Genomic DNA, 25,534 nt, shown 5'->3' on the forward strand with positions numbered 1-25,534 from the left:
ACAGACTAAACTTGAAAGATAATAACGGCTCTTGTTTTAGCCACAGTCTTAGATCTGGTCTGGCAACCTCTGTGGAACACAAACCTTAACACCATCCAACACTGAGGATTTTTAGAAACAGAAAATCTAGTTTAGTGACATCAAAGAAGAACACAACACTTCCTCCATGGTTTCTTCCCTCATCTTCTGTCATGCTACGTTCAACATAACCGATACTCTAAAACTGAATCCTAGTCTACTGCAACCTACGAGCATAACATCTAAAAACAGCCTGGGAATAATGACTACACTCTCAACATATCTGGTGACTTTACTTAGTTATTTGAGCCAACACCTATCTCTATTCTCAACCCAAACATGTGTGAAATCCAGATCTAAAAGTTGCTGTGTGACTTTTGCAGTTACCAGTCCCCAGTATACCTAGTATATAAATGAGAAGAAAAAAAAATTGCCTGCAGGTTATTCTTTTCTCAATAGCCTAAACACTCTTGGCATCTCACTTTAGCTTCTCCAAACCTGCCTCCTAATTACAACCCTCAGATTTAGCTTAAGGAGTGCTAAAAATGGAAGATATAAAAGTAGAGATGCAACTGACGGCTATTCCCCTTCAGCTCCATTTGGAAACTAGTTCTGAACATCATCATCAGTGGTGATCGTTTATTTCTAGCTCCCTAAATCCCTCCCTGTGGTTTGGCCATAGTCCCATACCACAAGTGATTTTCTGAATCAAAGAAATGCTGATCTACACTGATGCCAGCTCTCAGCACAGGCAGCTGATCCATTCTGAAATCCTTCATTCCTCCAGATTTAATCTTATTTATTTATTTATTTATTTATTTATTTATTTATTTATTTATTTACTGAATCTCTCTAACTCAAAACTCTTAACTAGCCGCAAAAACTAGACAAATTGGAAACAAAAATATTAAACATACTCTTAGGACACAATCCACTAGCAGTCCAATGTACTGTGGCAATCTGTTCTTGACTCTCTCACTCTCTTTTCCCAACTGTATTTCCCAGACTGTTCGTAAACCAAAACCAGAATCCCTGTTGTAACTGTAGTCTTAATGTTTAATCTCTTCGCTGTGTGAAACTTTTATCTTTAGTCTCCTGAGTCTCCTCAGTAAAAACACAAGCACCCCCATGAATATATGACCTTTTATTTCATCATTGATTTATCTGCTCTGAAGCCTTAACAATGATCCCAAATTATCTGCAGATACTAGTTGTAGTCCTGCATTCTCTATAAATATAAGATATACATAGATCAAAGACAAAAACTGTTGCAACTTTTGCTTTTATACAGCCTAGCTGCATTGATTCTTCTTTTTTTTTTTTTTTTTCTAATTATTAACCTAATTATCTGTTTCTCTGAGTAAGAAAATTAACCAGAATCTAACTAGCTCCAGATTAAATATTCTTTATGGGTATTCCCTGACAAAACTTGAGTCTGCAGAAAGTCAAAAGGCAAAGACAGAAGGCTAACACATTTTATGCATCCCACTAGAATGTTCTCCTACAAACAAAAGTCTGCCACATGTCAGAAAACGCTTTTGGTAAGAAATGTGGAAACATAATTGTCCTATGGCAAACACCACTATGCCACACTGAGGGGTTCATAGAGATCCACCACTGATTTTTAGATTGCTGGCTATAAGTTTGTTAGCAGCTGCCAGAAGTATCCTTTCATCTACCCTTGGTGAGGTGGTCTCCTCTGTGATGACAGTGGTGCATGGTTGGTAACTTCTTCCAAATGAGGGGTCCAGAGAAGTCCAGTACTGATTTGTTGGCTTGCTGGACCCAACCAGAACTGGTGACTTTGAAAACAAATGATTTGAAGTATGTCCTTAAAATAATGAAACAGGACACAGAACTCAAAAGGAATGCATGTTCTCAAAAAATACTATTTCTGTGACACAAACTAAGGTGTTAAGTGTATTTTAAGGTACATTAAGATAGAAAATTCACACTGTCCTGCAATTTTCAAGAGCAGATACAGTGAACAAGGATGTGGTTTTGGACTGTATTAAGTGACTGTTACAGCCGCTGGCAAAAGAAAGTAAATATTCTAAAATTTAAGGAGATAAGAAAGATTGCTTTTATAGCAGTCATCCCGGTGAATCATTAGATTTCAATGAAATGCTAAGATATTTCAGCTGATCCTCTCGTGCYCCAAGTGCTACTCACCTAAACCTTTTGTGAATCTGATACTAGCTGCTTCGTGAGGTTAAAATAAATATGTGATCATGCTGGATGCTGAGGAAAAGTCATCCAGATTTTCAGAACAGGCACCAGAGAGATGATGTAGTCCAGTCACAGGAAATCTCTTTCAAATGTTCCTTCCCCCAGGACAGAAGAAAAATTGCTTCCTTTTCCTATGCCCTTGTCAACCAGAGGTCAGGGAGAAAGTCTAATGAAAGGAAAGCACCCGTGGTTTATTTGCATTTACCACACTTAGCATGCTTATGTTTGGATTTGGGCCATATAGTAAGTCTTCTTTAATATCAATGTTAGAAAGTTCCCTATATTGTCTGGACACTAACATAAACTTTTGTTTAGACAGACTTCTCATTGTGAAGAGTATTTTGCAGGAAATTTATACAGTTTCACTTCAACACTTAAGTACAGCTTACTCACCATATTTAGTAAAAAGGTTGCGACTTTGCATATATGTGTTTAATTATTTTTTGAACTTAATTTCCAAGAAAATGAAAAAAAAAAAGAAATTCTGAACCATTCCCTCAAAAGATTCTTAGCTTGCAAGTCTTCCATCAATCCATTTTGCTACAAGAAAATATATATATTTTTAAACACATATATGTTTATATGTGTTTATATGTGTTTATATGTGTTTATATGTGTATAATTTAATTTATATGTGTTTATATGTGTATAATTTAATTTTTGAATTTTACATTTTGAAACATTAAATTGAAATTGAAAGGAAGTATTTACAAAGTTTGCAATCTTTTGAGAATGGTTACATATGAAATTTCCTTCTCTATCAGCACTGAGAGGTTTCTATGACAAGTCTCTACAAAGGCTTGTTTGGTATGGTGGAATAAAATAGTTATTGGGTTTGTTAATGATGAGATGAGTAGATCCTGATTTTCTAGTTGGAATGAAAATAGTATCTCTCAGCTGAAGAGCCTTGTGCTATTGACATAYCACATGGAAAAGTCTTTCTCTGGATGGGGTAAGACCGAAAAATAAAGATCTTTGGTTTCCCATATCTTTCTGATTAGATATCTTTGTAATATAGAGAGCTGAATTTCTGTGATGCTCTAAAGGCAGTACCCAGTTAARTCCTCTTCAGCACATATCATCCCTGCATATTCCAGGTAAGCTCAGCATGTACAACTGCCCACATGCAGACTTGTATTCATCAAGTTGACATTGACGGCCAACTCCCGGAGATTTCAATGGGAGACAGCAACAGRCAGCTTCATGTTTTTGGACTTTGTTCTTTACCCTAGTCTGCAAACTCTAAGCTTTCCCTTTGAAAAACTTTTTGCTTCCATGCCTGATGCAATCACGAGGATGACGTCACTAGAAGAGCACTGATGGATTAAGACAGTAGATAAGATTGCTCTGAAGCAAATCACTTCCTTTTGTAGATCTCAATGCATCAGTTTCTAAGTCTGGCATCTGAGGTTTTAGTTCATGTGATTAAAGACCCAAAGATCTTATTTTAAAATTCAAACCTGGACAAAGAAAGAGTTTAATCCTGTAACTTGGTTGAACTGAACCCCCAAATTTAGGTTCAAATTTATTTCTGACTTTTTGTTCTGTGTTTATACGCATGAACTGTAAGAAATTTCAGATGTTACATAACCCAGAGGGCTTACTTAAAAGCCATTAGATTTTTCTTCCTCCTTTYTTGTAACATTGCTTCTTTTATGCTATCTGATGCAAAAGATGCCAGGTATTATAAAAAGACATTGTTCTTCCAGATTTGAAAGGAAATTTGGTCATTACTAGCTTAAAGATGTGAGCACATTTTCTGAGAAAAATATTCACCAGACCAATAATTCTTTGTCATTTCARTTAAATGCTTTATGAGTCAGACATCTGGTCCTAACTGGATGCCTCTACATAAGGTCTCTTTGTTCAATKGGCTGAAACATTTTCAAGACTGTTTGTAAAGACTGTGCAGAGTAAACCTTTTCTCCATCTGGGATGAGAATATCAGGCAAGAGTTGAAGATCTTTTTGCTGATGTCATAAAAGGCAACACATGGGGGAATTTCGTTTGAGATTATCCGTACACACCTTCCTTGTTTAGATTATCTAATAATAATAATAGTAGTACAATACAAAAAAGTGAGAAATATCTACAGAAAGGGTTTAATTCAGGAATGGAAGCTTTTGCCTAAAGATCCCCAGAGTGGATTCAATATCAGTGACTTCTCAGTGTTTTCAAGACAGAAACTAACAATGATAAAGATGACAGAGGTACCCCACCATGTTTACTGAATGAATTATTTTGATTCAAAACACTTTGGCTGCATTTATAAACCACTTACTGGGGCCTGATTTCCGTTGCTTTGATGTCAATATGCTTAGTTTAAAACCTAATGTAAATCAAGTCCCCTTTCAACCCCAGGAAACATGGTGAAGATGCCAACRGAATGAAATTCTGTAGAGGCCTATTTGGGAAGAAGTGCTGCTGGATGCTGACGAGTAGAGAACTGGTCACTGCCACCCTGGATGGGTAAATATGAACAGTTACATGAGTAAAAGTGTCCCAGTGAAATTTAGCTTCAGCATATGATCATATTCTTTTGGAGGAAACCTGAGGTATTAAAACTCAACTTTGAGAAGACTTATGTGGCTAGCTCAGAAATTCGACCTTGCTTTTCTTAACAAAATTGTAAATGCTTTTCTTAACAAAATCGTAAATGCTGTATCTTAGTAGTTCTTATGCACTCTGCTCATAAGTATGTGTTCGCACATGCCAAAAGCCATCCCCTCACCTACATCTTGTGAGATGGTTTTCAGTGATTACAGTGGTGCCTAGGTTGACAACTTTTCCCCAGGTTTTGAAAGATCCCAAATCCACTTTTCATAATTATAGCTTTTACCAAATGACCTGTAGCAGCGAGAAAACAGTGGTAGCTGAAAGAACAGAAGGATGTGCTGACTGTGTGAGAAGTTGCAGGGAAGTAAGGGTATAAACAGGTAAATCCAAAGGTTGGATACAGGGGAGGTAGAGCTGAACACCAAACAAGCCACACATGACCTAGACACTTTAGTTCAGAGCTAGCCAGGAGTAATTTCTTCATGAACATATTGTGTCATCCTATTTTCTGTAAGCTAACAAGTTAAGTGGGAAGTTCAGCCAGGAGTGAATGCATTCAGAATACTGCCACTAATTAGAATGAGATCCAAATTTAGAAAACTCATGATCCTTTCAAGAACTTTGTTTCATGCCCATACATGACAAGTAATTTTAGAGACATAAAATACAGCATAGRATCTGTAGTCCATTAGAAAATCTTGTTTCAGACCACCTATATATCTTTGTCCTAGCTCCATGTAATCTAAATTGGCTTTCTGGAAATCAATAAAATAGCTAAACAATATAGGCATTCACCAATGCAGTTCTCTCTCAACCTGGAAGAAAAAAGACATCTTCCATAAAAGTAAAGATGCCCCAAAATCTCATAGAGAATTCAATTCAACCTGAAGATGCTGGAGAAAAGTAGAGCTTGCATCTGTGGTTTTGACTGTATTACATGTATTGCATGGAAGAGCATATAGGCCTCTGTTTCCCCTCAGGCAAGTGGGTTTAGGCTGGCATATGTGTTTATTATTAAGACAATATCAGCTTTTCACTAGGAGGTCTTCAGCAAAGGGGCCCTCCAATGGCTTGTTTACARATGTGGAGATCATAAAAATAGCAAGAATTATGTTTATTTTTATTTGTTTTGATGCACCAGTGCTGATTATGCCTTATGTGAAGAGGAACAACACACATTTATTCAGTGAAACTGGTAAAATTAACACAGACAGAGCTGCTCCTGTTTATTGCTCTTACAGCCACACTTTAAGATAATAATTTGCTGGGCCAGATTGCATCATACAATTAAGTGTGCACTGAAAAGACATACAGCTATTTTCTTCCTTTTGTGTCATTATCTCAATAGGGCTRGAAACAAGACTAAACATTGCATAATTTTGTTATTAGTTTCTGGTTTCTAGCATTGAAATTCTTTCGTTTTTGCATTTTAATGACCCAGTGCAGATCCTAGGCCATTGTGTTTTCTATGTCTGAGCAYGTCTGCGGTGACACCAGCTTGTTGGTCATATTCCAGTGATTGCCTTTCCACCTGCCACCCTGATCAAAAGCCCAGTGAAGTGACCACAGTAGTGACCTCTGCTCTTAAATATGAAGCCTCAGTTTTGATGATCAGGAGGTCACCACAGGTTGCCTGGACATACCCAAGGGCAGCTAATTGCCTTTCAGCATGTTAAAAGGCTTTGACAGTTAGAAAAAACATTCAGAAATTAATTCTCCAGGGATCATTGAGCTTTCAACTCACCTGTTCCTTCTCATATGTTTCACAAGCCTGTACACTTGAGTGTATAGATTCCAGATCAAGAGGTGACTGATGAGTCCAGTCATTATGGAAATGCAAGCTTTCACAAGCATTATATAAATTGTTTTACTATTGGAGATGTTTTTGTGACACTGACAGATCCTTTAACCATAGCACATTACATAAATATTTATATATTCATTTCTTTCTTGCTGGCATAGTGAACAGATAACCCCTGAACAAACTCTGGACTTAAATTCTTTAAAACCTCTCACAAGTTGCAGCCTTTAATATTGTCCCCTTGCAAATATTAGGAGAATTAGAAGTTAAATGAATCCATTCCTCTAAACATAAAAAAAATGCCATATTTATTGTTAATTAAAATTTCCCAAGCCTGTGTGCACACATTTCTACATAAAAAGTGTCTACAGTGCTCCTAAGCAAATTGTGCCTCCAGATAATAAGCCAACTCAAAGCTTATATCTGATTGAGATATAAATACTTTAAACCGGGTATTGGCTCTAATGGAGAGCATTAACCGCACTGATTGTGCCTGATAATTCAGGTTTCTGCTGGCCTAGTGTGGGTGGCATCAGTTTAAAGTTCCAACTTGTTCATTTCCATTTGAAAGGTATCAGTATCAGTATCAGTAAAGGTATCAGAATCGGAAAGGTATCAGTTTCAGTAAAGGCTGCTAGAGAAATAGCATGATAAGAAGGTCTCTTTGCGAAAAAAAGGAGATGGGAGATGGTCAATTCCCATAAGCAGATGACACCTAAAGGGGAAAATCTTGGGGACTGCAAAGGGATTAGGCGGTTGGTGTCCCCAAACAGTTTCATATTATCCTGACTGATTCAATTTTACTCTTTCCCACTTTATCCATGTTTGTGCCCATTTGGCATTTCCTATCTCTTACCTCTGTTTATATCTATCCATCCATCCATCCATCCATCCATCAATTTATTTACTGTTTTGTGCTTCATTCAGTGTAGATCTAGCTCAGGAATGAGAGCACTGGGATGGTAGAACCAGGGACAGCAATGGAAGAGTAACAGCGCTCCAGACTGCAGTCAGTGCCAAGCCCTGAAAATGCGTGTCTGGTGACCAGAAGGGAAGCTGAAGTATGAGGGATGGAGCATGAGGGATGCTCCATCACCACCCAGCCCCAGCATCTCCTGTGATGGCTTATCTCCTGACTGCACAATTAGAACCAAAATAATCAGTCCATTGACCTTGCTGCTCTCTGTGTGCTGTCCCCATAGTAAGTGTTAAGATTAATAAGCCAGGCAAATGAATGAAAACCCTACAACAAACGAAGCTTTTGCACTTACGAGTATATTTCAGTACTCAGAGTATTCCTCAATTGAAAAGCAGTCACTGTATGACGGGGGTAGCTCCTGAACAGTCTTCTAGCACAGCAATACATTAGCGCTCCCGGCACAGTGCGCTAATGACTGAGGAACTCGGATGGAAATATAATGCTTTCTTTTTTCCTGGCTATGTTTTTTTGCCAATTCTGTATTCCCCATCAGGTAGTTAAGTATGCTTTAACTGGACAAAGAGCCCCTAGAAAAGCAAATTCAGTGTTACTTCCTGAAATGCTCTGAATTGCTTTAGTTCTATATTTCAGTACGAACACCTCTAGTGGCTAAATTAGATGATAAGAGCTGCAGCAAATTACAGAGCATGTTGGGACACTCAGCCCTGCTCCTCTTAGCTAGAGACTGGTTTTCTTTGAAACAGATCCATGTTTTCTCTTCCTTTTCTGCTTCGTCTTTTTCAAACACCCCTTTCTCCTTTCTATTTATACCTCCCTCTTCCCTTTCAGCACTTCAGCTGCCTCTCTCACACAGCAGGAGTGAGCCCAGAACAAACACGCTCAATTCAAAAAAAAAAAAAAAAAAAAAAAACCAAAAAAAAACCAGCCAACAACAAAAAAGAATAAAAGAAGGAACTCTGCTGCCAGTTGCTTTATCATTGTGCACTCTTGTTCTGTTCCCCTGTCCCTTGCATTGCCCAGCGTCCCCCTGCAAATCTGTCCGTTTGCTCACAAGTTTCTCCCTCCTGGGACTGGTGCTCTTTGAAGACCAGGAGCTCACTACAGAGTCAAACAGTGTCAGTACCTGAGATTTTGGCAGCGAGTTCATGTGCGTTTTCCTTGCGTGGGCCTCAGCACTTGAACTTGTGCTTTTTGGAGGAATCAGAAACACCTCCATGGCATGGAGATGCCGTTGCAACACCCAGGCACATGCAAGCAGCGATGCTCCCACTGCTCGGCCAGCACACCAGTGAGACCCAAATAGTTCCAGTTTCCAACACACCATCTTCCTAATGCAGTGGGCACCTTAGGCCTGAGCCAGATGTAGTGTTATACAGAACAGCTCAGTTACGTTTGTTTGTTTGTACCTAGAAGCTTAAATCCCTGACACTGCCAGGTATTAATTGAATTGAAGTCTGTTCCTAAGACATACTTTCCCACCACCAAAATCTTTTCTTCTCTTCTTATAACAAGTTTCAAAGCAAGAACATTTAAGCAGAGAAGTAAAGCACAACTGGACCTTAGAAAAAAACATATAACCAAGCATTGCCCTCAGTCCTAAAAGAAATAATTTTATTTTCATTTTAGATCTCTACTGCAAAGAAAAGCTGTGAAAGACAAGCAACTACAAGGTCCATAAAAAGAATCATTAAAGTCAAACATAAAGCTACAGTCATGAAAACCAGATGAGAGAATACAAGGAAGAATTTGAGAAATAAAACAAACAGGTGGGTTAAAGAATTTTAGTGGGGGGAAGGATTTTGTCAGAACAGAAAATAACGTTGCTTTTCCCAGAAATATAACTCAACCTTTTCAATCTTTTCAGACAATCAGTGTGTTAAGTTAACAAAGAGCTTTAAGCAGGGTTCACAGTGTGACAGATGTGCACCCATGCTTATTTGTAATGGGGTTTCCATGAGGTGGCTGCCAAATGGTAGCACTTTACATCTAGCTGCCATCTCCACAGCCACAAATCAACCGGTTACATGTCTGAGTGATGCCATTCAATGAGCTACAAACTCACATGGGCCAGCAGGCTGGATGGGTAAGAGGGACCATCTGCATCTACTAAAGTGTTGCAGGAGCAGAATAGATGAGAAATTAGTGATATAACTAGGTAGGTGCAAGTGACTTTTTAATCCTGGAGCTGCAGCCGCATGTCTCCCTCTAAAAACCTTCACACATGTTTGGCTGCATGGGTTTACAGCTCTGAGTCTTTGTAGAAAAGGTTCGTARGATGTTAAGAAATAAGGGAACTGAGAATAATGCCTAAAATCAAATAAATTATTTCTTGGCTAATATGTCTATAGTTCTTACTCACTGTGAAATAAATAAAGAAGAAAAGCTAGCTGGTTATACTCTTCCCACCCCCACTTTTTTTTTTTTTTTTTTAGGCTAGGACTTCAGCTAGAAGCTAGAAACCTGCTTCTTTGCCTGTTAGATCTGATAATATTACTCCTTTATACTCCTTTGTTTCTGTTTCCTTTGTGCCTACCAAATGAAATGGCAAGTAATTTCATAGTATCATAAAATGATTGTAATGATAGTTTGTTAGGCATTGCTTTACTAGGCATAGTATTTTTCAAAGTTTGGCCAGGTCACTGTGCCCCATGTAAATTCTTCAATCAGGGATGATTGTGTTGAGTTCATTTTGCTGCAGTTATAATTAGATTTCTTTGCTGTTTGTTTGGGGAATTCTATTAAATTGGACTCCCTGGTTTCCTTGTGCTTTATTAAGCAGTGAATTCACCATGGGTGAAATACTATAGAGTGCTATATTCCTCTTGGAGGTACTAATTGCCAAGCAGGAGAATCAGACTCCCAGATGTGACAGACCTGTTGAGGGGACATAATCTAAGACCACCTATGTGAGAAGGGATAGACTTAACTATTTTTTAAACAGTAGCAGGWGGAAAAGCAGGCTATCCAACACAGAGACACCTTGATGGGATTATTAAAAACCCAATGGGCTTAGGCCAGGTGTTTTCCTCCACTCTTACAGAAAACACTACAGACATCCCGTTGCGGCCGAGCTGTGGCTCGGGATCCGTTTGGGAGAGCAGCATCATCCGCTGGACACCAGGAGCAGAGCGCCAGAGGTGCTTGCACTGCTTGTGCTCTGCGCTGGCAGCGGGGCCGGGGTGGGACCTGCTGCACAGCTGTGTTCCCACCCTGTTCGCCTGGGTGGGGAAGCCCACAGGACCCTCAATTAACTCCTTTGAACCAGCTCTAATTAAAAACACACACTGGGCTGCATCTCTTTTCCATGAGAGGGAAGAACTCAGAAAGAAAAAAAAAAATAAGGGGGAAAGAAATGTAGAGAACTAATTTTTTTTTTTTTTCATCTTCTCCTGCCCTTCTAATTTCTTAGTTTGTTTTCCTGAGTATCTCAGGAAAAGGTATTCAAAAGGGAAAGGAAAAGAAGAAGCAAGGTGAAAACTATATTCTTCCTCTTTTATTTGAAGTGGAAATGAAGGACTGCTATTTTTAAAATGGGAAAATGGAGTGTTTTATTGAATTACAGATGTTTTCATACAGTAACAATTTTTGGAAAAGCTGCTTTTTTTTTTTTTTTTTTTTTAAATAAAAGATCCTACTGGACAAAGAGTATTGTCAAGCTTTAATACTAATCCCGACTTTCAACAGGTATAGCTAACAGCTCTTGCCACAACTCCCAGCAAATGGGAAAAGTCAGGGGAGCTATTATGGAGCTGGAGCCAAACATCAGTCTCTTGCAAAATCTGTTTCCCTTTGCACAACAGGCAACATGTAGAACAATAATTTGTCTGCTGCTGTGTTTGAGACAGGGAAGCCTCCATGGAGGAGATGTCCTTCACTGTACTGAGGCTGGTTTCTTGAGCGTAGCCACACAACCCACCATGCTGCATTGCCCTGAAATGTGCAGTGTGCTGTGGCTCCATCCTGTCTACTCTCAGTACAAGTAGGGCAGTCTAGGTAGTCACCAACTGCTCTGCCTAGGGCAGAACAGTAGAAGTAAATCCTGATTAATTATTTTCTTTTGGATGTGGACAAAGCCTGCACTCTAGTGGATTGTCTCCATAGGAAGTGTAATCTATTTATTGATTTGTGAGGTATAGGGACTGTATTTCCAGGAGTGCTGAGCTCTGGGCTAGCTCCACCTTTTGATCATTGTGAGGACAGTCAAGTTTAGGAGACATCAAACACTTTCCAGAGCATTACCTCCTACAGCCAGCTTTTCTCCACCAGAGAAGGTCAGAGATTTTGTTTTTTTAGCTCCGTGGGCTGTGTATTGGAGACTGATTAGACGAAGACAGCTGTCCATATTTACACGCAAGAGACAGTTTCCCACTGATTACTTAGCCAAGGAGACTCCAGAGTGTAATTCATTCTAGTAGAAACGTTACATATAATACACCAGTTCTCTGGCTATGCTGGTTGCACATATCTCCACTCAACTTCATGAAGCCCTGCTGATAAAAAGCAGATGAAAACTACCATACTTCTAGAAACATATCCCTGATTGGGCCCCGGCAAATCATTCACTCTAAAATATTTGTTTGACATTTGCTATTTGCTTGTTATGCAGTTTGAATTGTCCTTTTGGCACATACCCAAGATGAGGTAGCAAGGCCTGCTCATTAAGGATCTGGTCTGAAACTAGCTAAGTAAATGTAACTCCTTCTGTTCACTCTGTGAGGTTTTGGAACAATTTCTTAACCCCTGATTCATGGCAGTGCTCATGGATATGCTTAGTTTTAAACATGATAAGTTTAAAAAACACTGAGGATAATAGGAAGTAAACATATTCTTAGCTTTAGTCTCGTTCTTAAGTACTTTGCCAAATCTGGGCTTAAAATATTTACAAATACAATGGGGAGTTGGAGACAGTCAAAGTTCATGTTTAAAATCTAAATGCTTGAGGAACCTTTGTTATGCTGCTTGTTCAGTTTATTGCTGCCTAAAACCACAGTGTSAGGCATGAATAATTGGGGCCAATAACTAAACATTGGACTATAATGCATCATAAGAACCATTTCCCCATACACACATAATATTCATCAAAAAGCTGATGGGGCAATGCTATGTCCATATGTACAAGTGTACATCAGTTCCCTTGTAGGTTGCTCCATTCTCAAAAACTTTGGACAAAATCATTTTGCCTGGCAAAATCAGAAGACCAMAAGTCATCAGCGGCAAACAGTATCCTGTAACTTATTTGTTTATTTATTTCAGGGTATGCAGTCATTTACTTTCTTGTTGAGCATGCAGCCAGATGGCTCCTTCTCCCCAGATACCAACTTTTAAGCCTGTCATCCATCTACAGATAATGTCTTTTCATTCCCACAGGTTTGATGTAGAGAGGCACTAAGTAGAAGTAAAAAACACCTGTTTCACTCACTCAGTGAAAAGATGCAAGTTGGTTTGCCTCCTTTCCCATAATAAGGATAGACATTAGAAAAGAGACATTCTGAGTATCCCACAGATGAGAAAAACTAAGCAGACGTCATATTTTATTTGTGAAGAGGTCTATGATGTCATATGGATTCTCATATGCCTACAAAGGCTTAAACTTATATTTAGGCAAGTAAGCAGTTGAAAATACCTCTCTCAAAAGGATATTTCAGAAAGGCTGAAATGAATGGTACTTCTCTCAGAGTTCAGGTAAAAGGTGAACATGTACAAAGCAGAAATCTGGGGAAAGGGAAATTACCAGAGATTAGCTCCAGTACATAGTTCATGTTACATAGTTCATGATACGTAGTTCATGTTAACACAAAATGTAGATATTCTGTACTGCTTCTCCAAATCTTGGGGTTTTTAAGATGTTAAAACTACTCTTCCTAGGCAGTTCTCTACTAGTACAGTGAAAAGCATCAAATTCTGCTCCAAGTTCCAAGGACTCAATCACCAGAGAAAGTTTGCAGTTGAGATGTCCTCACCTTCCTTTGAGATGTAGAAACACATAAATTGTGGTAGCTGCAATATTTCACCGGGTAGAGGGTATGCTTAGTGAGGATGACCAGAGGCTTTTGCATTTAAATTTGACATGCTTCTGCCAACAGTAATACCAACCAAACTATATGACCTATAGCAGAAGAAAAAAATGTATCAGCAATATAAGTGAAGTCAGTGTTAAGCAGATGAGATATAKCATCCTCAGACTAAATACAGCAGTCTGCCCTCCTTAATGATCTGGCCTTTTCTATTTAACAGAATTTGAATGTTCATTTGTTATTGTAACCTGACCTCTCTAGTATTAATTTTCTCTCAGCTCTGTGGAATTACAGAGAACCTCACAACTGTGTTGCTGACAAGAGCTACTGTGATCACCGTGGGGAGCCTGGAATTCAAGGAGAAAAGTCAATGTAATCTTCTTGTATCTAGCTCAGTGCAATTTCCAGTTGCTTTATGCAAAGTTGGTCCTTGTTTGCAATTCATTCACTGCAATATCAGGGCTGAGAGGCACTGGCATGTCAGTGTCCTGTCCAAGACATACTATAGTTTGAATGAAAATGGTCAACACTATTAACCGTCATACTGCAGATTCTCACTGAACTGATAACATTCCCTGCTATGAATACTCCCACATCTTGAGTGACTGCCAGTCCACATCAAATAAATATAATGGTTTCAGCTACCTTTAAAATTTTTCCCTCACATTACTATTTCCTAGCCTTAATCACTTGGCTCAAAATTCAGGTAACTAGAGGTAATTTTTCCAAAAGCTGAAAATATCCCTCTACCTCTTTCTTCCATTCCTCTCTGCCATGTAACTCCAGCTGATGGTGAATGACTTGAACTTGGTGTATGTGCACTTTTTTTAAAACACATTTTTGAACTGCAGGTATACTGTGGACATTTATATCAACCCCCCTTTTAATTTTATAGCTATAATGCTGTGACATGACTTGCTATTTCATAAATACCTAGGACCTGCCACCTGGTAATGACTCCAGATTAAAAAACAGTAAGATTTCCAGTGCCATTCTCTAGGATCCGTCATCAGACCTGCATTATCTTCAAAGTCACAACACCCCTTGAGCACTCTGCAGGCTGGAGGCCTGCCAGCTTTCGAGCTCTGCCCATACTATCGCTGAGCAAAAGAAGTGCCGGAGCACTGGCCCCTCACAACATGAGCCTGGCACTTCCCATGCAGCAATCGACAACAGACGGCACACATGCTGGGATGAGCCCTTGGAGAGGCTGTCTGGAAACTGTGCTTTAGTGCTGTGCTCTGCTGTCTGGAGGGGCAATCTCTGAATGATGCTGAGCAAATACTGCGTGCTGGAAGGGCAAACTTGGAGCAAATGGCAKAAGAGGATACTGCTGTTGTTGTTTCAGTCCTACTCAACCCATCTCTTTCACGAATACAGGTAATAAGCACCATGAATGAATTCATTATTTATGGTTGGATATTTTCTAAAAATTAAAAAATAATTCAAGGGTACATTCTGAATGTAGGCAGAAAAATAATCATTTTTTCATTTACAAATTTTTACTTTTTTGAAAGGACACTAACATCCCCTTGCACTGTTACAAACAAGAGAAACCCGATAAACCTCATGTTCAGCTTAAACCAGTGCAGCTTTGATTTGGGTTTTACAATGAACTTTCAGCCATATTTTAAAAACAAAAAAAGAATGTATTCCATTTTTGTTAAACAGTTGTTTTCTTTCAAGAAAGATAATCAGAAGTTTCCATACAGCTTGTGGTATTGGTKGGTGATACTATTCATGAAATTAATGATGTAGATTAGGAATCCTTATGGATATTATTGCTTATAATTCCACCCAAAACATCMGACAAAATTTTGCTATTGACATACTATGAAATGGGCTGTTGATCAATATATCTTCTTTTGTTTTTATGCAGAGTTTAAACACAAAGGGCAGTTTCACCCCACTCAAGCAAACAATATGATGAATCTTTTATGTCAGCTGAGACTCCAAGTGTCTGAAACATTTTATAAAGTACTACTGTAATACAAAGGGGAGCTTTTCAGCTATGTGGAAGTTTCCATCCAGCTGGAATGAGATGTATTGCTTCACTTGAGGGCTATCATTAGCCTTCAAGGATGTTCTTAGATCCTGGTTCTGCAAAATGCTGACCTGCTACTGATTTCACAGACTCATGGCCCCAGTGTGGCAGAAGAGAAGAAAGGGAAATGATATTTTGGCTTCTGTGACCTTTAATCTACTATATGTCAGCTTTTCACTTTAAAATATGGGACATATAAATGCATGACTGCAATTCTTATTCTTCCTGTTCTGATTCCTGTACCATCTCTTAAAATACTATCAAGCTGAATCCTGTTTAATTCTGAAAGGTTTTTTCTTTCTCCTGAGGAAAAAGAATCTCTTTCTAAAGGACTAACATGAAGCTGATGCATCACTCCAGTGTCATTTCTCTCTTTAAAATAGGTGGTTTTTTTTTTTTAATTACTTGGACTTTAGGTATTGTGAAGGCCTTTTTGCATCGAAGTGACACTTGAAAGCATACAATAGAGATCAGGCCATCTTTGGTAAACTATCAAGTGAGAATTTCAGATACATATGGGAAAATATAGCAAAACCCAAGAGATATTACTTAATTTATGAAGACAAAATGAGGTTGAAATCCTCTTACTCTAAATCTGCGATGAGATGAAGTCCCTCTTTGTGTGAGGACTCATGCTCAGGCTCAGAGCTGAACTCTGAAACTAAACACATGGCAGTAGTCTGCAAATAGGGGTTTAATCTCCTGCTTCTTTATGACTAAGGGATGTGAGGACGTGATTAAAGAAATTCAAATGTTGCTGTGCCTGTACTTTTTCTCCTTTTATTGCTGATTTCTAGTGCGGGAAGGAACGTACCATAAAGGTGTATGCAAGTTTTATACTTGGAAGAATTGTTTAGTGGCTACAGTCAGGACTAAGAAGAGAAAATCAACAGCTAGCTAAAAGAGTACTTCACGTCCTCTTAAGTGCTCTAACTGAACTGCACATAAGCCGCAATTTGTTGTAGAGAGGGGAGGAGGAGAAAGGGATAATCAGAAGCGCATGTCGACATTAACTGCAGATGTGCTGAGCCTTTTCCTGTAGGCAACAACGCTGCCTAACTAAAGGATAACAGTGAGAAAAACAGCTCAGCCTCCCAGTTCCTTAGGGACTCGTGTCTATCACAGCACAGTGTAGCACTTTGGCACAAGGCAGCAGAGAACCCAAACACCAGCACATATTTGGTTTTCAGATGGGTACTCCTGAGAGCCAGCCTGGCGGAGTTCTTAGTCTGGTCCTCAAATCTCTTTAGGATGAACACAAAGAGCTGGTTATCACATAGCAATCATGACAAAGCCTTTTCCCTTTCTTTGCTTTTAATTCTGGTTTAGAAGTAAAATCTCTGGACAGAACTCATCTTTTACCGTGTGCTGGCATACAGTCTATCCCTGAAAGCTTGGATTTGTACTGGGGTACTGCAGTTTGCACCCACAATGTAAATAATCATTTTTTATTTTCTTCTCCTTTTACCTCCAGAGTTGAGCAATTTTTGAAAGACTTCTTTTCCTTTCTCAAGCCTGCTAATGAGGATGCTTTTGGACACCTACTCTTATTTGTCAATGAGAATGTCAAACATCTCTGCACTTTCAGGAGGGGTATTCAGCAACTTGCTTTGCCTGCAGGTATTTAGATACCAGAGCTAGGTATTTTGACACTGGTCCATCTGGTAAAGGAATATTTCTTCCAATTCCCTTGGTTTTTAATACAGACCATCTGTGTCTTCTTTCTTGAAACAGTTTCTCCCTCCCCTTACAAAAACTGATGAATGAAATGTCTGCTTTGTTGTTGAATTTATTTTGCTGCTGTTCATAAGCTTTGCAGAGACCTTAGCATACATACAGTAAAAAATTGCAGATTCTTTCTTACACACATACACACGTACACAAAATCATTAGAGTTTATTAGACTTGAACATAATGTCTCATCTTGGACTTCAGTTTCAACCAAATGACCTGATGAACTGTAGATTACCTGAGTCAGACAGCTTGTCCGTCCGACTGCAAATAATTTTCCCGTTACTGAGAATGCCCCTGGGCCTCTGTGTCTTCTCACAGAATAACTGTTTCCATCTGCCTGGAAATGTTGATTTTTGACAGGCTTCTCCTTTGGATAACATGTAAAAAAGACCGGTGAGTGCTTGGAACATCCTACATTCCTCATCCATCAGGAATATACTTAGAGCACAGCCAAGTTAAAGACTTTTGATAAAGTCTTTATTTACAAAACACAAGTATCCYACATCCAGAGCAAAAATCTATATACTTTCCTCCCCTACAGAGAAGCCTGAGGCCAACAAGAAGGTTCAGGGAAATATTTCTATGTTAAGGTTGCAGAACAGGCTTCTGGATGGTAGATTTCATAATATTGCAAAGGATTTGAGGTTGTCCATGAAAACAGCAAGGAAAACTAGAGAAAGCTGAATTGTGCATTTCTTTTATCTTCCATCATCTAGTTGACTCATCTAAATTGAGGAGGATTTTGGAATACTCAGAAAACTCAGGACTAAACCTAGTATACTGTCCAAATGAACTAACAAGGGCCTTTACTTCCACCCCTTGGCAAAGAAGAATCTACTTGCATCTTCTAAGAATCTGTACAAGAAGATGAATTTCCAATTGAAAAAATCAACAGTATTTTTCTCTTTTTTAACTTTGACCTTTTGCTTTAGCTCATATTTTTAAAGTATCGTTGCCTCACATCACACATGGTGGAAAGACAGGTAAGTTCAAGGTTTGATAAGAAGTATTGTAAATGTAACTTTAACAAGATGAACACTCTATTTCTTCCCATTAGTTCTCCAAGTGCCTCTCTTTGGGATAACTTTAAAGCTGCAAATGCATTATTTTTTTTTATCACATTAACACTATATGCTTTTTTCACAGTAAGAAAGCTTTTCTCCAACAARCCTTGGCACAGGCACCAAGCTGGGCAGCTGCAGAAAGAACATCTCAGAGGTTTCCTTCTGTTTGCCATCCACAGCTACCCTGAAAGGCACAGACCAAGGAACAACAAGTTGTTCAGATTAAGAGACAGTTTTATTACATAAGTTCATATACAACCAATTATAGCTCAACTGAGGGGGTAATTATTAATAATTAGAATTGTTTTGGCAATAGAATCGCTGAAAAAGACAGTTCATAAATTCACAGATTTTAAAGGCTAAGTAGGACCATGGGATCATCTTTGCAGACTTTCTACATAATACTGGTTGTAGAGATTCATGAAGTAATCCTAATAATAAAGATCAACAGTCTGCGTTGAGAAAAATATATTTTCCATGAATAAACCTTTCTTGAAGACAGCAGATAACCCACCAGTCTACATTATTCAATACTTCTTTGTATCATAGTAATGAAGTGCTTTATTTCTATGTTTACTGTTTTTCGAATTTGCATAGAAACTGGTTTCCACGTATAGTTCACCAGTGCCACTGCAGATTGTGGAAAGAAGAAAAAAATACAGGAGGCCATACAGGCACTGAAACTGCTGCAGCAAGGAGCTAGATAGCCTATTTCCTCATTTCCTGCSCTAGCTTGGAATGGGGTACTGCAGGCACACAGCTGGGCTGTATTTCAATAATTAAAGGAGCAGGGTATGATTAACCTCTACTGGCCCAGAAGCTGATTCCCAAAGGCATCGGTCGCTTGSCTCTGAAAGCAATAGCTTTACACACCAGAGTGCCATAGATGTGACACTAGAGTGTGTCAGCTCATTTTTCTCTTATAGATCCTCCCAGAGGCCAGATCCTCAGCAGGTTTCTGTTAGAAAAGCTCTTCTGAAATCAATGCTGCTTTTGTCTTTGCNTTTTTTTTTTTTAATAAGAGAGGATCAGGAGGAAAATAAATACACTTTGTTCTGAATCCCAAGCTACTCCAGACTTTTCCACACAGGTTTATCACTATTTGGCTACTGTTAACTTCAAGCATCACACTCTGCCTGAAAAAATACTTGCCATGTCAGGCGCTTTTAGAGGATTTTTTTCCAACAACATTCACATGATCACTAACTTTTTCTTCACAGATTGAAAGAAAAAAAATAATTTATGAAGCTGGGCATATGTAAAGCACATTTTTAGGCATGGTATCTTCTCGACACAGGAGACTTATGATATAATCTAGACAGTGGATTAGTTCCTGCCAGACACAACTGTCAAGACTCATTTAGGACAAACTTCTTAGTGATTTCAGCAGTTTTCTAAGGTCTTAGAACCTGTTTAAGCACCATGAATTGGTAGGTAATTGGTATCCTTCACAGCTTCAGGCACTTCCACGCTTTTGCTTATTTTCTGAAGAGATGTAATTAAGTGAAACTGTKCTACGATTACAGGTCTATACTTGGTACTAAAGAATAGCAGTCATCTTATATCTTGATGCTGTTCCACTCTATCCTCTCCTTTTCTACCCCGAACAAAATCAGACACAGTTTGCAGGTTTTTATAACACAACCCAACAGCTGGCTCAGGTATCACATGATACCTAACTTTTAACTGGAGCAAAATGATGCAAAATCTGCTTCTGCTCTGGTGAAGAACATTAGCAGAGATAATTCTGTTTTCTTAAACATCTTGATTGCTATAACAGAGAATTCAAAAATATGGATTCAGTTTTTGTGAAACTCTGCAGGAGAATAATGTCAGGTACAACTCCTGAGAAGAAGTAAGGATACAAAGCAATATGGTGCTTTGTCTTACGTGTCTAGGTGTTTTGTCTTATGTGACTTCTTTTCATGTTAAACTTCATCTATCCTAATCTCCTAAGACCAAAGAAAATGGATCCATAAAACAACTCTTTCTTTCAGAGCAGGATGGAAATTGCACGTGTAAACATAGGCTGTAGATATTCAAAACTGTCCACAGTAAATATCTTGATCATGAGTCATTGTGAGTACATGTATTAAGATCTGACCACAGTTAATGAAAAGCTTGCTTATGCATGTAAAGAACAACAACAACGACAACAAAAGCTTTCAACAGGAAAATGTGTTAAGACGGTAATTCTATGCTTGCTGTGCAATGTTAAACAGTTTTCTTATTAATGTCATGCTTGCTTATCTAAATATTCTGTAAGGTGTGTAATAAACATAATTCTTTGTTCTTCTTTTCAGAGAACTGAATCCAATAAAATATCCCCTTGAATGAAAACTGAATTAAAAAAATACATATCAGAAGGTCAAACTTCCAAGTTTGAAAACAAATGTGCCAGTAACAGAGAAGTAAAGTTGTTAAAGCAGAGCTCTATTAGCTATGCATATACAGCATGTATATTTTGTTATTTTTTAGGGTATTAATTAGATAGCTTTAGGTAGATTTTTACAACTCAACTAACAGTAGCTCTGTTTTATATGAATTGCTTATTTTTCTCATTGGTACTTTGCAAACTTTAAAGAAAACTAACACAGCTATGCATACCTGGCATAAAAATACAGAAACACAAGAACAATTAAAGCCTGAGGTATGGCCTACAGTTCATTTGTAAAGATCAAGCTGCAGAAGTCTATATCCTTAATCAGAAGACAGGCCTCTCTTTTAGAGTGGGCAGCGCCTGATGTGGCTTCKGCAGGGGAAGTTTGTGCATGCCAAGATCCCTGAAGTCACTGCTTGCTTCAAAGCAGTAACTTGAGCTTCCCCAGTGACCACAATAAATCAAACAAACCAGGCGAAGGGAGCTTGGAGGGCAGGGCAAGCAAGTTAAAGAGATAAAGAAAGAAAGTGCTGTGGCACTGAAATATCTAGGTGATGTGGCTACTCCTGCAATCCTCTGACTGCTGCAGGTGCCCGGGAAGCAAACGCTGAGTTATCAGTTGTCAGCTTGAACAGTGCTTTTTATCTTCACTCAAAGCACCGTAGCGCTAACAGCCTTACCACCCCCGAATACCGGTTGTACTCACAAAGTTTATGAGTAATGCGGGCAGTGCTATGTAAACTTCCCTGTGCAGAAACTCTGCACAGTTTAACTTCTTGCTCTTACTCTTTGCCTTTGGAACAAGGACTACCTTGCCTAAAACAAAGTCCTAGAGTTGCTCTTTTTTGTCTTTTTTKGGCTGTTTTTTGTTTGTTTTTAATTCAGACATATAGAAATCACACTGAGATCATTAAGTAATCTTTTATCTGTGACTTCCTTCCTAACTTCTACTTCCAGAAATCAAACAGCAGAAATGAACAGTGGCGGAAGAGGTAGCAGAAACTGGCCATGCTTATGCAAGTTTCAAAGTCCATGGCCTCTCCTATTTAAGACTAGTTCTTGAAACCATATGTGCTCAGTAGGGAACATGTGAGGACAYGGATTTACTATTACAAAATAAGAGAAACAAACATATTTTTTATCTGTGACTTCTTAGTAACTGTGTATAAGAATGTCTTAGCCTTCAGTAAGTATGAGAAAACTTCAAGAATCATATTCCTGACTAAATACTAAGTAGTAGGACTAAATAACCTTATATATACCACAGAATGAGGGGAATTATTCCACACTACCTGTGGCCAAAACATCTGTTCAAACTACCTTGTACTCATACAAGTAATAAAAAGCTGTACGATGTTTTATTATTTTATCATGTTGAATAGAGTTGGTTGAATAAGTTAAGTGCTCATAATGATGTYAATTTTCTGAAGCCTTTTTCCTCAATTTCTGTGAGTATGATCATCCACTATTGTGTTCAATTTATTCATCAGGGATGACATGACTTTAGTGTGGGAGAAATGGTAGAATCCTGGATCCAATAACTTAAGTTTTTAACTAGAGGAAAACTTAATGAGTTCTTTGAAGTACTGCAGAAAGCAAGTGAGAGAATAGGAATTACATCAAAATTGGCCACAAAACAGGCTATTGCCCTAATGTTTGCCTATTCCTTCATTTCTACAGCAGTATTTAAAAATGAATTTATAAAATCCAGATCATGACACTTTGCTACAACTTTTCTATAGCCACTTCTTTGATATAGCTTTTTATAAATAAATTGGGAAAAAATTGCTTAACAGGTGTTAAATGTCAGCTGCATAACATGTACAAGAAATCTATGTTTTGCCAGAATTTTGATACCATTTTCTTTTTTATAGCTTAAGTAGAAATATTGGCGAAGTACATTCTCCTGAAACAAAAATACTTTCAAGGAACAAAAATGTTCTCAGCTCAGTTCAACTGAAATAAGTAACTCTGATCTTGCCAAGGTTTATAGTCAATGTCTGCAGGGTTAGGAGAATAGCCAAGACTGCAAGATCAGTCATGAAAAGCAAGTTTACTCATTGTACAATTGTCCTGAAAATCTTAATCTGTATCTTCATAATACCATAGCATACCCAACATAGGACCACAACAGAGAAAGCTGACCAATGTAAATTTACTCTTTAGAAAACTGAACTTAGTAGACCATAAAAGAGAGCATATAGTTCAAGGGAAGCTAGTTTTGCAGAGAGATCAGTAAACCACCACAGACTTGACTGTTCTTTCTTACTGGAATACATAGTGAGAATGATTTAGTTACTTTAGCTAATATAAAATTAACAAGGATTCTGGGGGAAGGAGTGTCTGAAGATCATAAATACTTCACTTCTGGGTGTTAAATGGGGAAAGACCAATGAATGAGTAGGCAGTAAATTATTAACCTATCATTCCATGAATCTAGAGAGGGGACTTAAGAAGGGATGGAGCAAAATTCACAAGGATGTGTTTTATTGATTATATTCMAATTTTAAAGGTTAGATCTGTCCCTTAATTTGAAAGCAAAGGTTATAGCTGAGCTTCTTTTTTTTTATGTGGGATTGCTGGGATGTGTTTTTAGCAAGTTTACACAATGTAACAGTGACTGAAAAAAATCAGCAGCACCTGATGTTTGTCCAAAAACTAGAGCTTACCTGCACCTGTGCAAGGTAATTATTGCAGCTCTGGGTATGAATGGCCCAGGCATCAAGATAAACAGAAGCCAGAGAACTACAAATAGAGTACACCGTAGAAGAAAGAAAGCAGTGCCATCTGGTCATGCAATCCCTGACACCCTGTGTGCTTCTGTAACCTCACCCCCTGGCCAAAACACCTGCCCAAGAGAAAGGGAGTTTCCTGGCTGCAGTCTATTAGCTCCTGGTCTGCACCACCTGAAATGTTATTTAAGCTTACATCAAATACACTGCCTTTTAGAGCGGAAAGAGATTTGAATGTGCAGGGTGAGAATGCCCTTTTTTTCTTTTCCTGTTAGCAAACAACAGTGAAAATTCCCTTCCTTGGCATCAATAATAAAATTTGGAGGCTGTCTGGATGGTTGCAATGAAATTGGTCCTTCTGAGATGCCTGACCTAGCCTTGAGTCATTACCATGAGGGGATGAACCATTGATCAGATAAGAATAAACCTGTAGGTTAACTCTTCGCAATGGTTGTGGAAAACGRCTATGAAAACAGCTACCACTTCCACTTCTGATATCCTTTCACTGCTGGGGGATACCACTGTGTTCATTTGCACTTGTGTATGCTTCTCCATGAACTGTAATAGTGATCTTGCTGAAGCTGCACTGCATCACCTCTAGTGCTAGCAATTAGGGAACACTTCCATGAACACCTTCATACAAATGATCACGGAATCTCTGCAAGAACGTTAACATATTCTGTCGTTTGGTGAGAAAGCTGCAGGATCACCTACGACATTAGCAAGAGACTGTTTGGAAGATAAGAAATGGCTTGAGAAATGAGAGTTCACAGACCATGCACAAGTTTTTAAGAGGCTATCGCTCCTGTTAACACACTTTGCACCTTCAATAAAGCTCACAATCCTGTCTCCTCCTGCTCCAGCCCATCATGCCGAGAGAAGGGAATTTAAGTCATCTCTCTACGCAATTAGGACTAAGTCCAGCTTCTGATGAAAATCCATGTTTACTGGCCTTTTAAAACAAACCAATGGATTTTATATTGATTTGGCCAAGAAATGCATTTTTTGCTGACTTTTAAGCGCAAGAATTTCCAGTGGATGAAGGGAGATGATGGTTGAAAATAGTGACTTCTCAAACTTCCTCACCAATATTTCTCTGATCTTACTTCTACTGTCTTCAGTTCTCACACTTGCTTCTTCTCTTTTTTTGATTTTTTTTCCCCCATGGTGATGATATTTGCTTTCTGTTATATATTCAAAATTTCTTTTAGCCGTAAATGTATAGAAGAACAGACATATTGATTATGATACTAGAAAGTGCCAATATAATTCAGAAGATTCTGAAAACAAATTCAAGTTTCTCTAGCAGCGCATGGAGCATTTGCTGATAAACAACTGCATCTGTTTTGAATGCCTTGAGCTTTTAAGTCACTGTTACCTATTTGGAGATAACTTCTCAAAATTACAGATACAGATGAGACAATCTGTTACTTCTGAAAGGATTTTTGAAGAAAAATTAATAAGCAACTTATATAAAGATACAAATGTTGAAATCAGCAGAGGGAAAACTCCTGAGAGTTATTCCCAAGAGTAATTTTTAAACCTCAGCTCATTTTTTTTTCAAAAGATAGTAGCTGACACCAGTTGTTCTCAGATGCCTGTCATTTTGAAGGCTACTTTTACACGGCAGGGATACTTCTGTGAATCACAGTACCAAAATAAGCCTCAGAGCAAGATAGTCTTTTACTACTGATTTTGAAGTTCCAAGTAATTTTTAATAACATTGTTTTACTAACTCGAGTGTTTTTCTCTTATTTARTATGTAGTTACGTACATATGTACTTACAATATCTCAGTATCATGAACGAAGATTTTTTTTTTTCATATTCATGGAATCAGACTGCCYCTGCTTTTTAATAAGACAGAGCTTACTTTTCTTAGGACAAAAATACTTGCATAGTAACTTCTTGCTAGTCAAAGTTAAGTTGATGTTTACCTGCACATTAAATTGTTTTGCAAGGATCATTCTCTCTTGTAGCAGATACTGTTTGCAAATATTCCCAGAAACACTTTTTGCAAAAA

Source organism: Nothoprocta perdicaria, unplaced genomic scaffold (assembly GCF_003342845.1).
Source record: "Nothoprocta perdicaria isolate Ctin4 unplaced genomic scaffold, notPer1 scaffold_265, whole genome shotgun sequence".
NCBI lineage: Eukaryota > Metazoa > Chordata > Aves > Tinamiformes > Tinamidae > Nothoprocta > Nothoprocta perdicaria.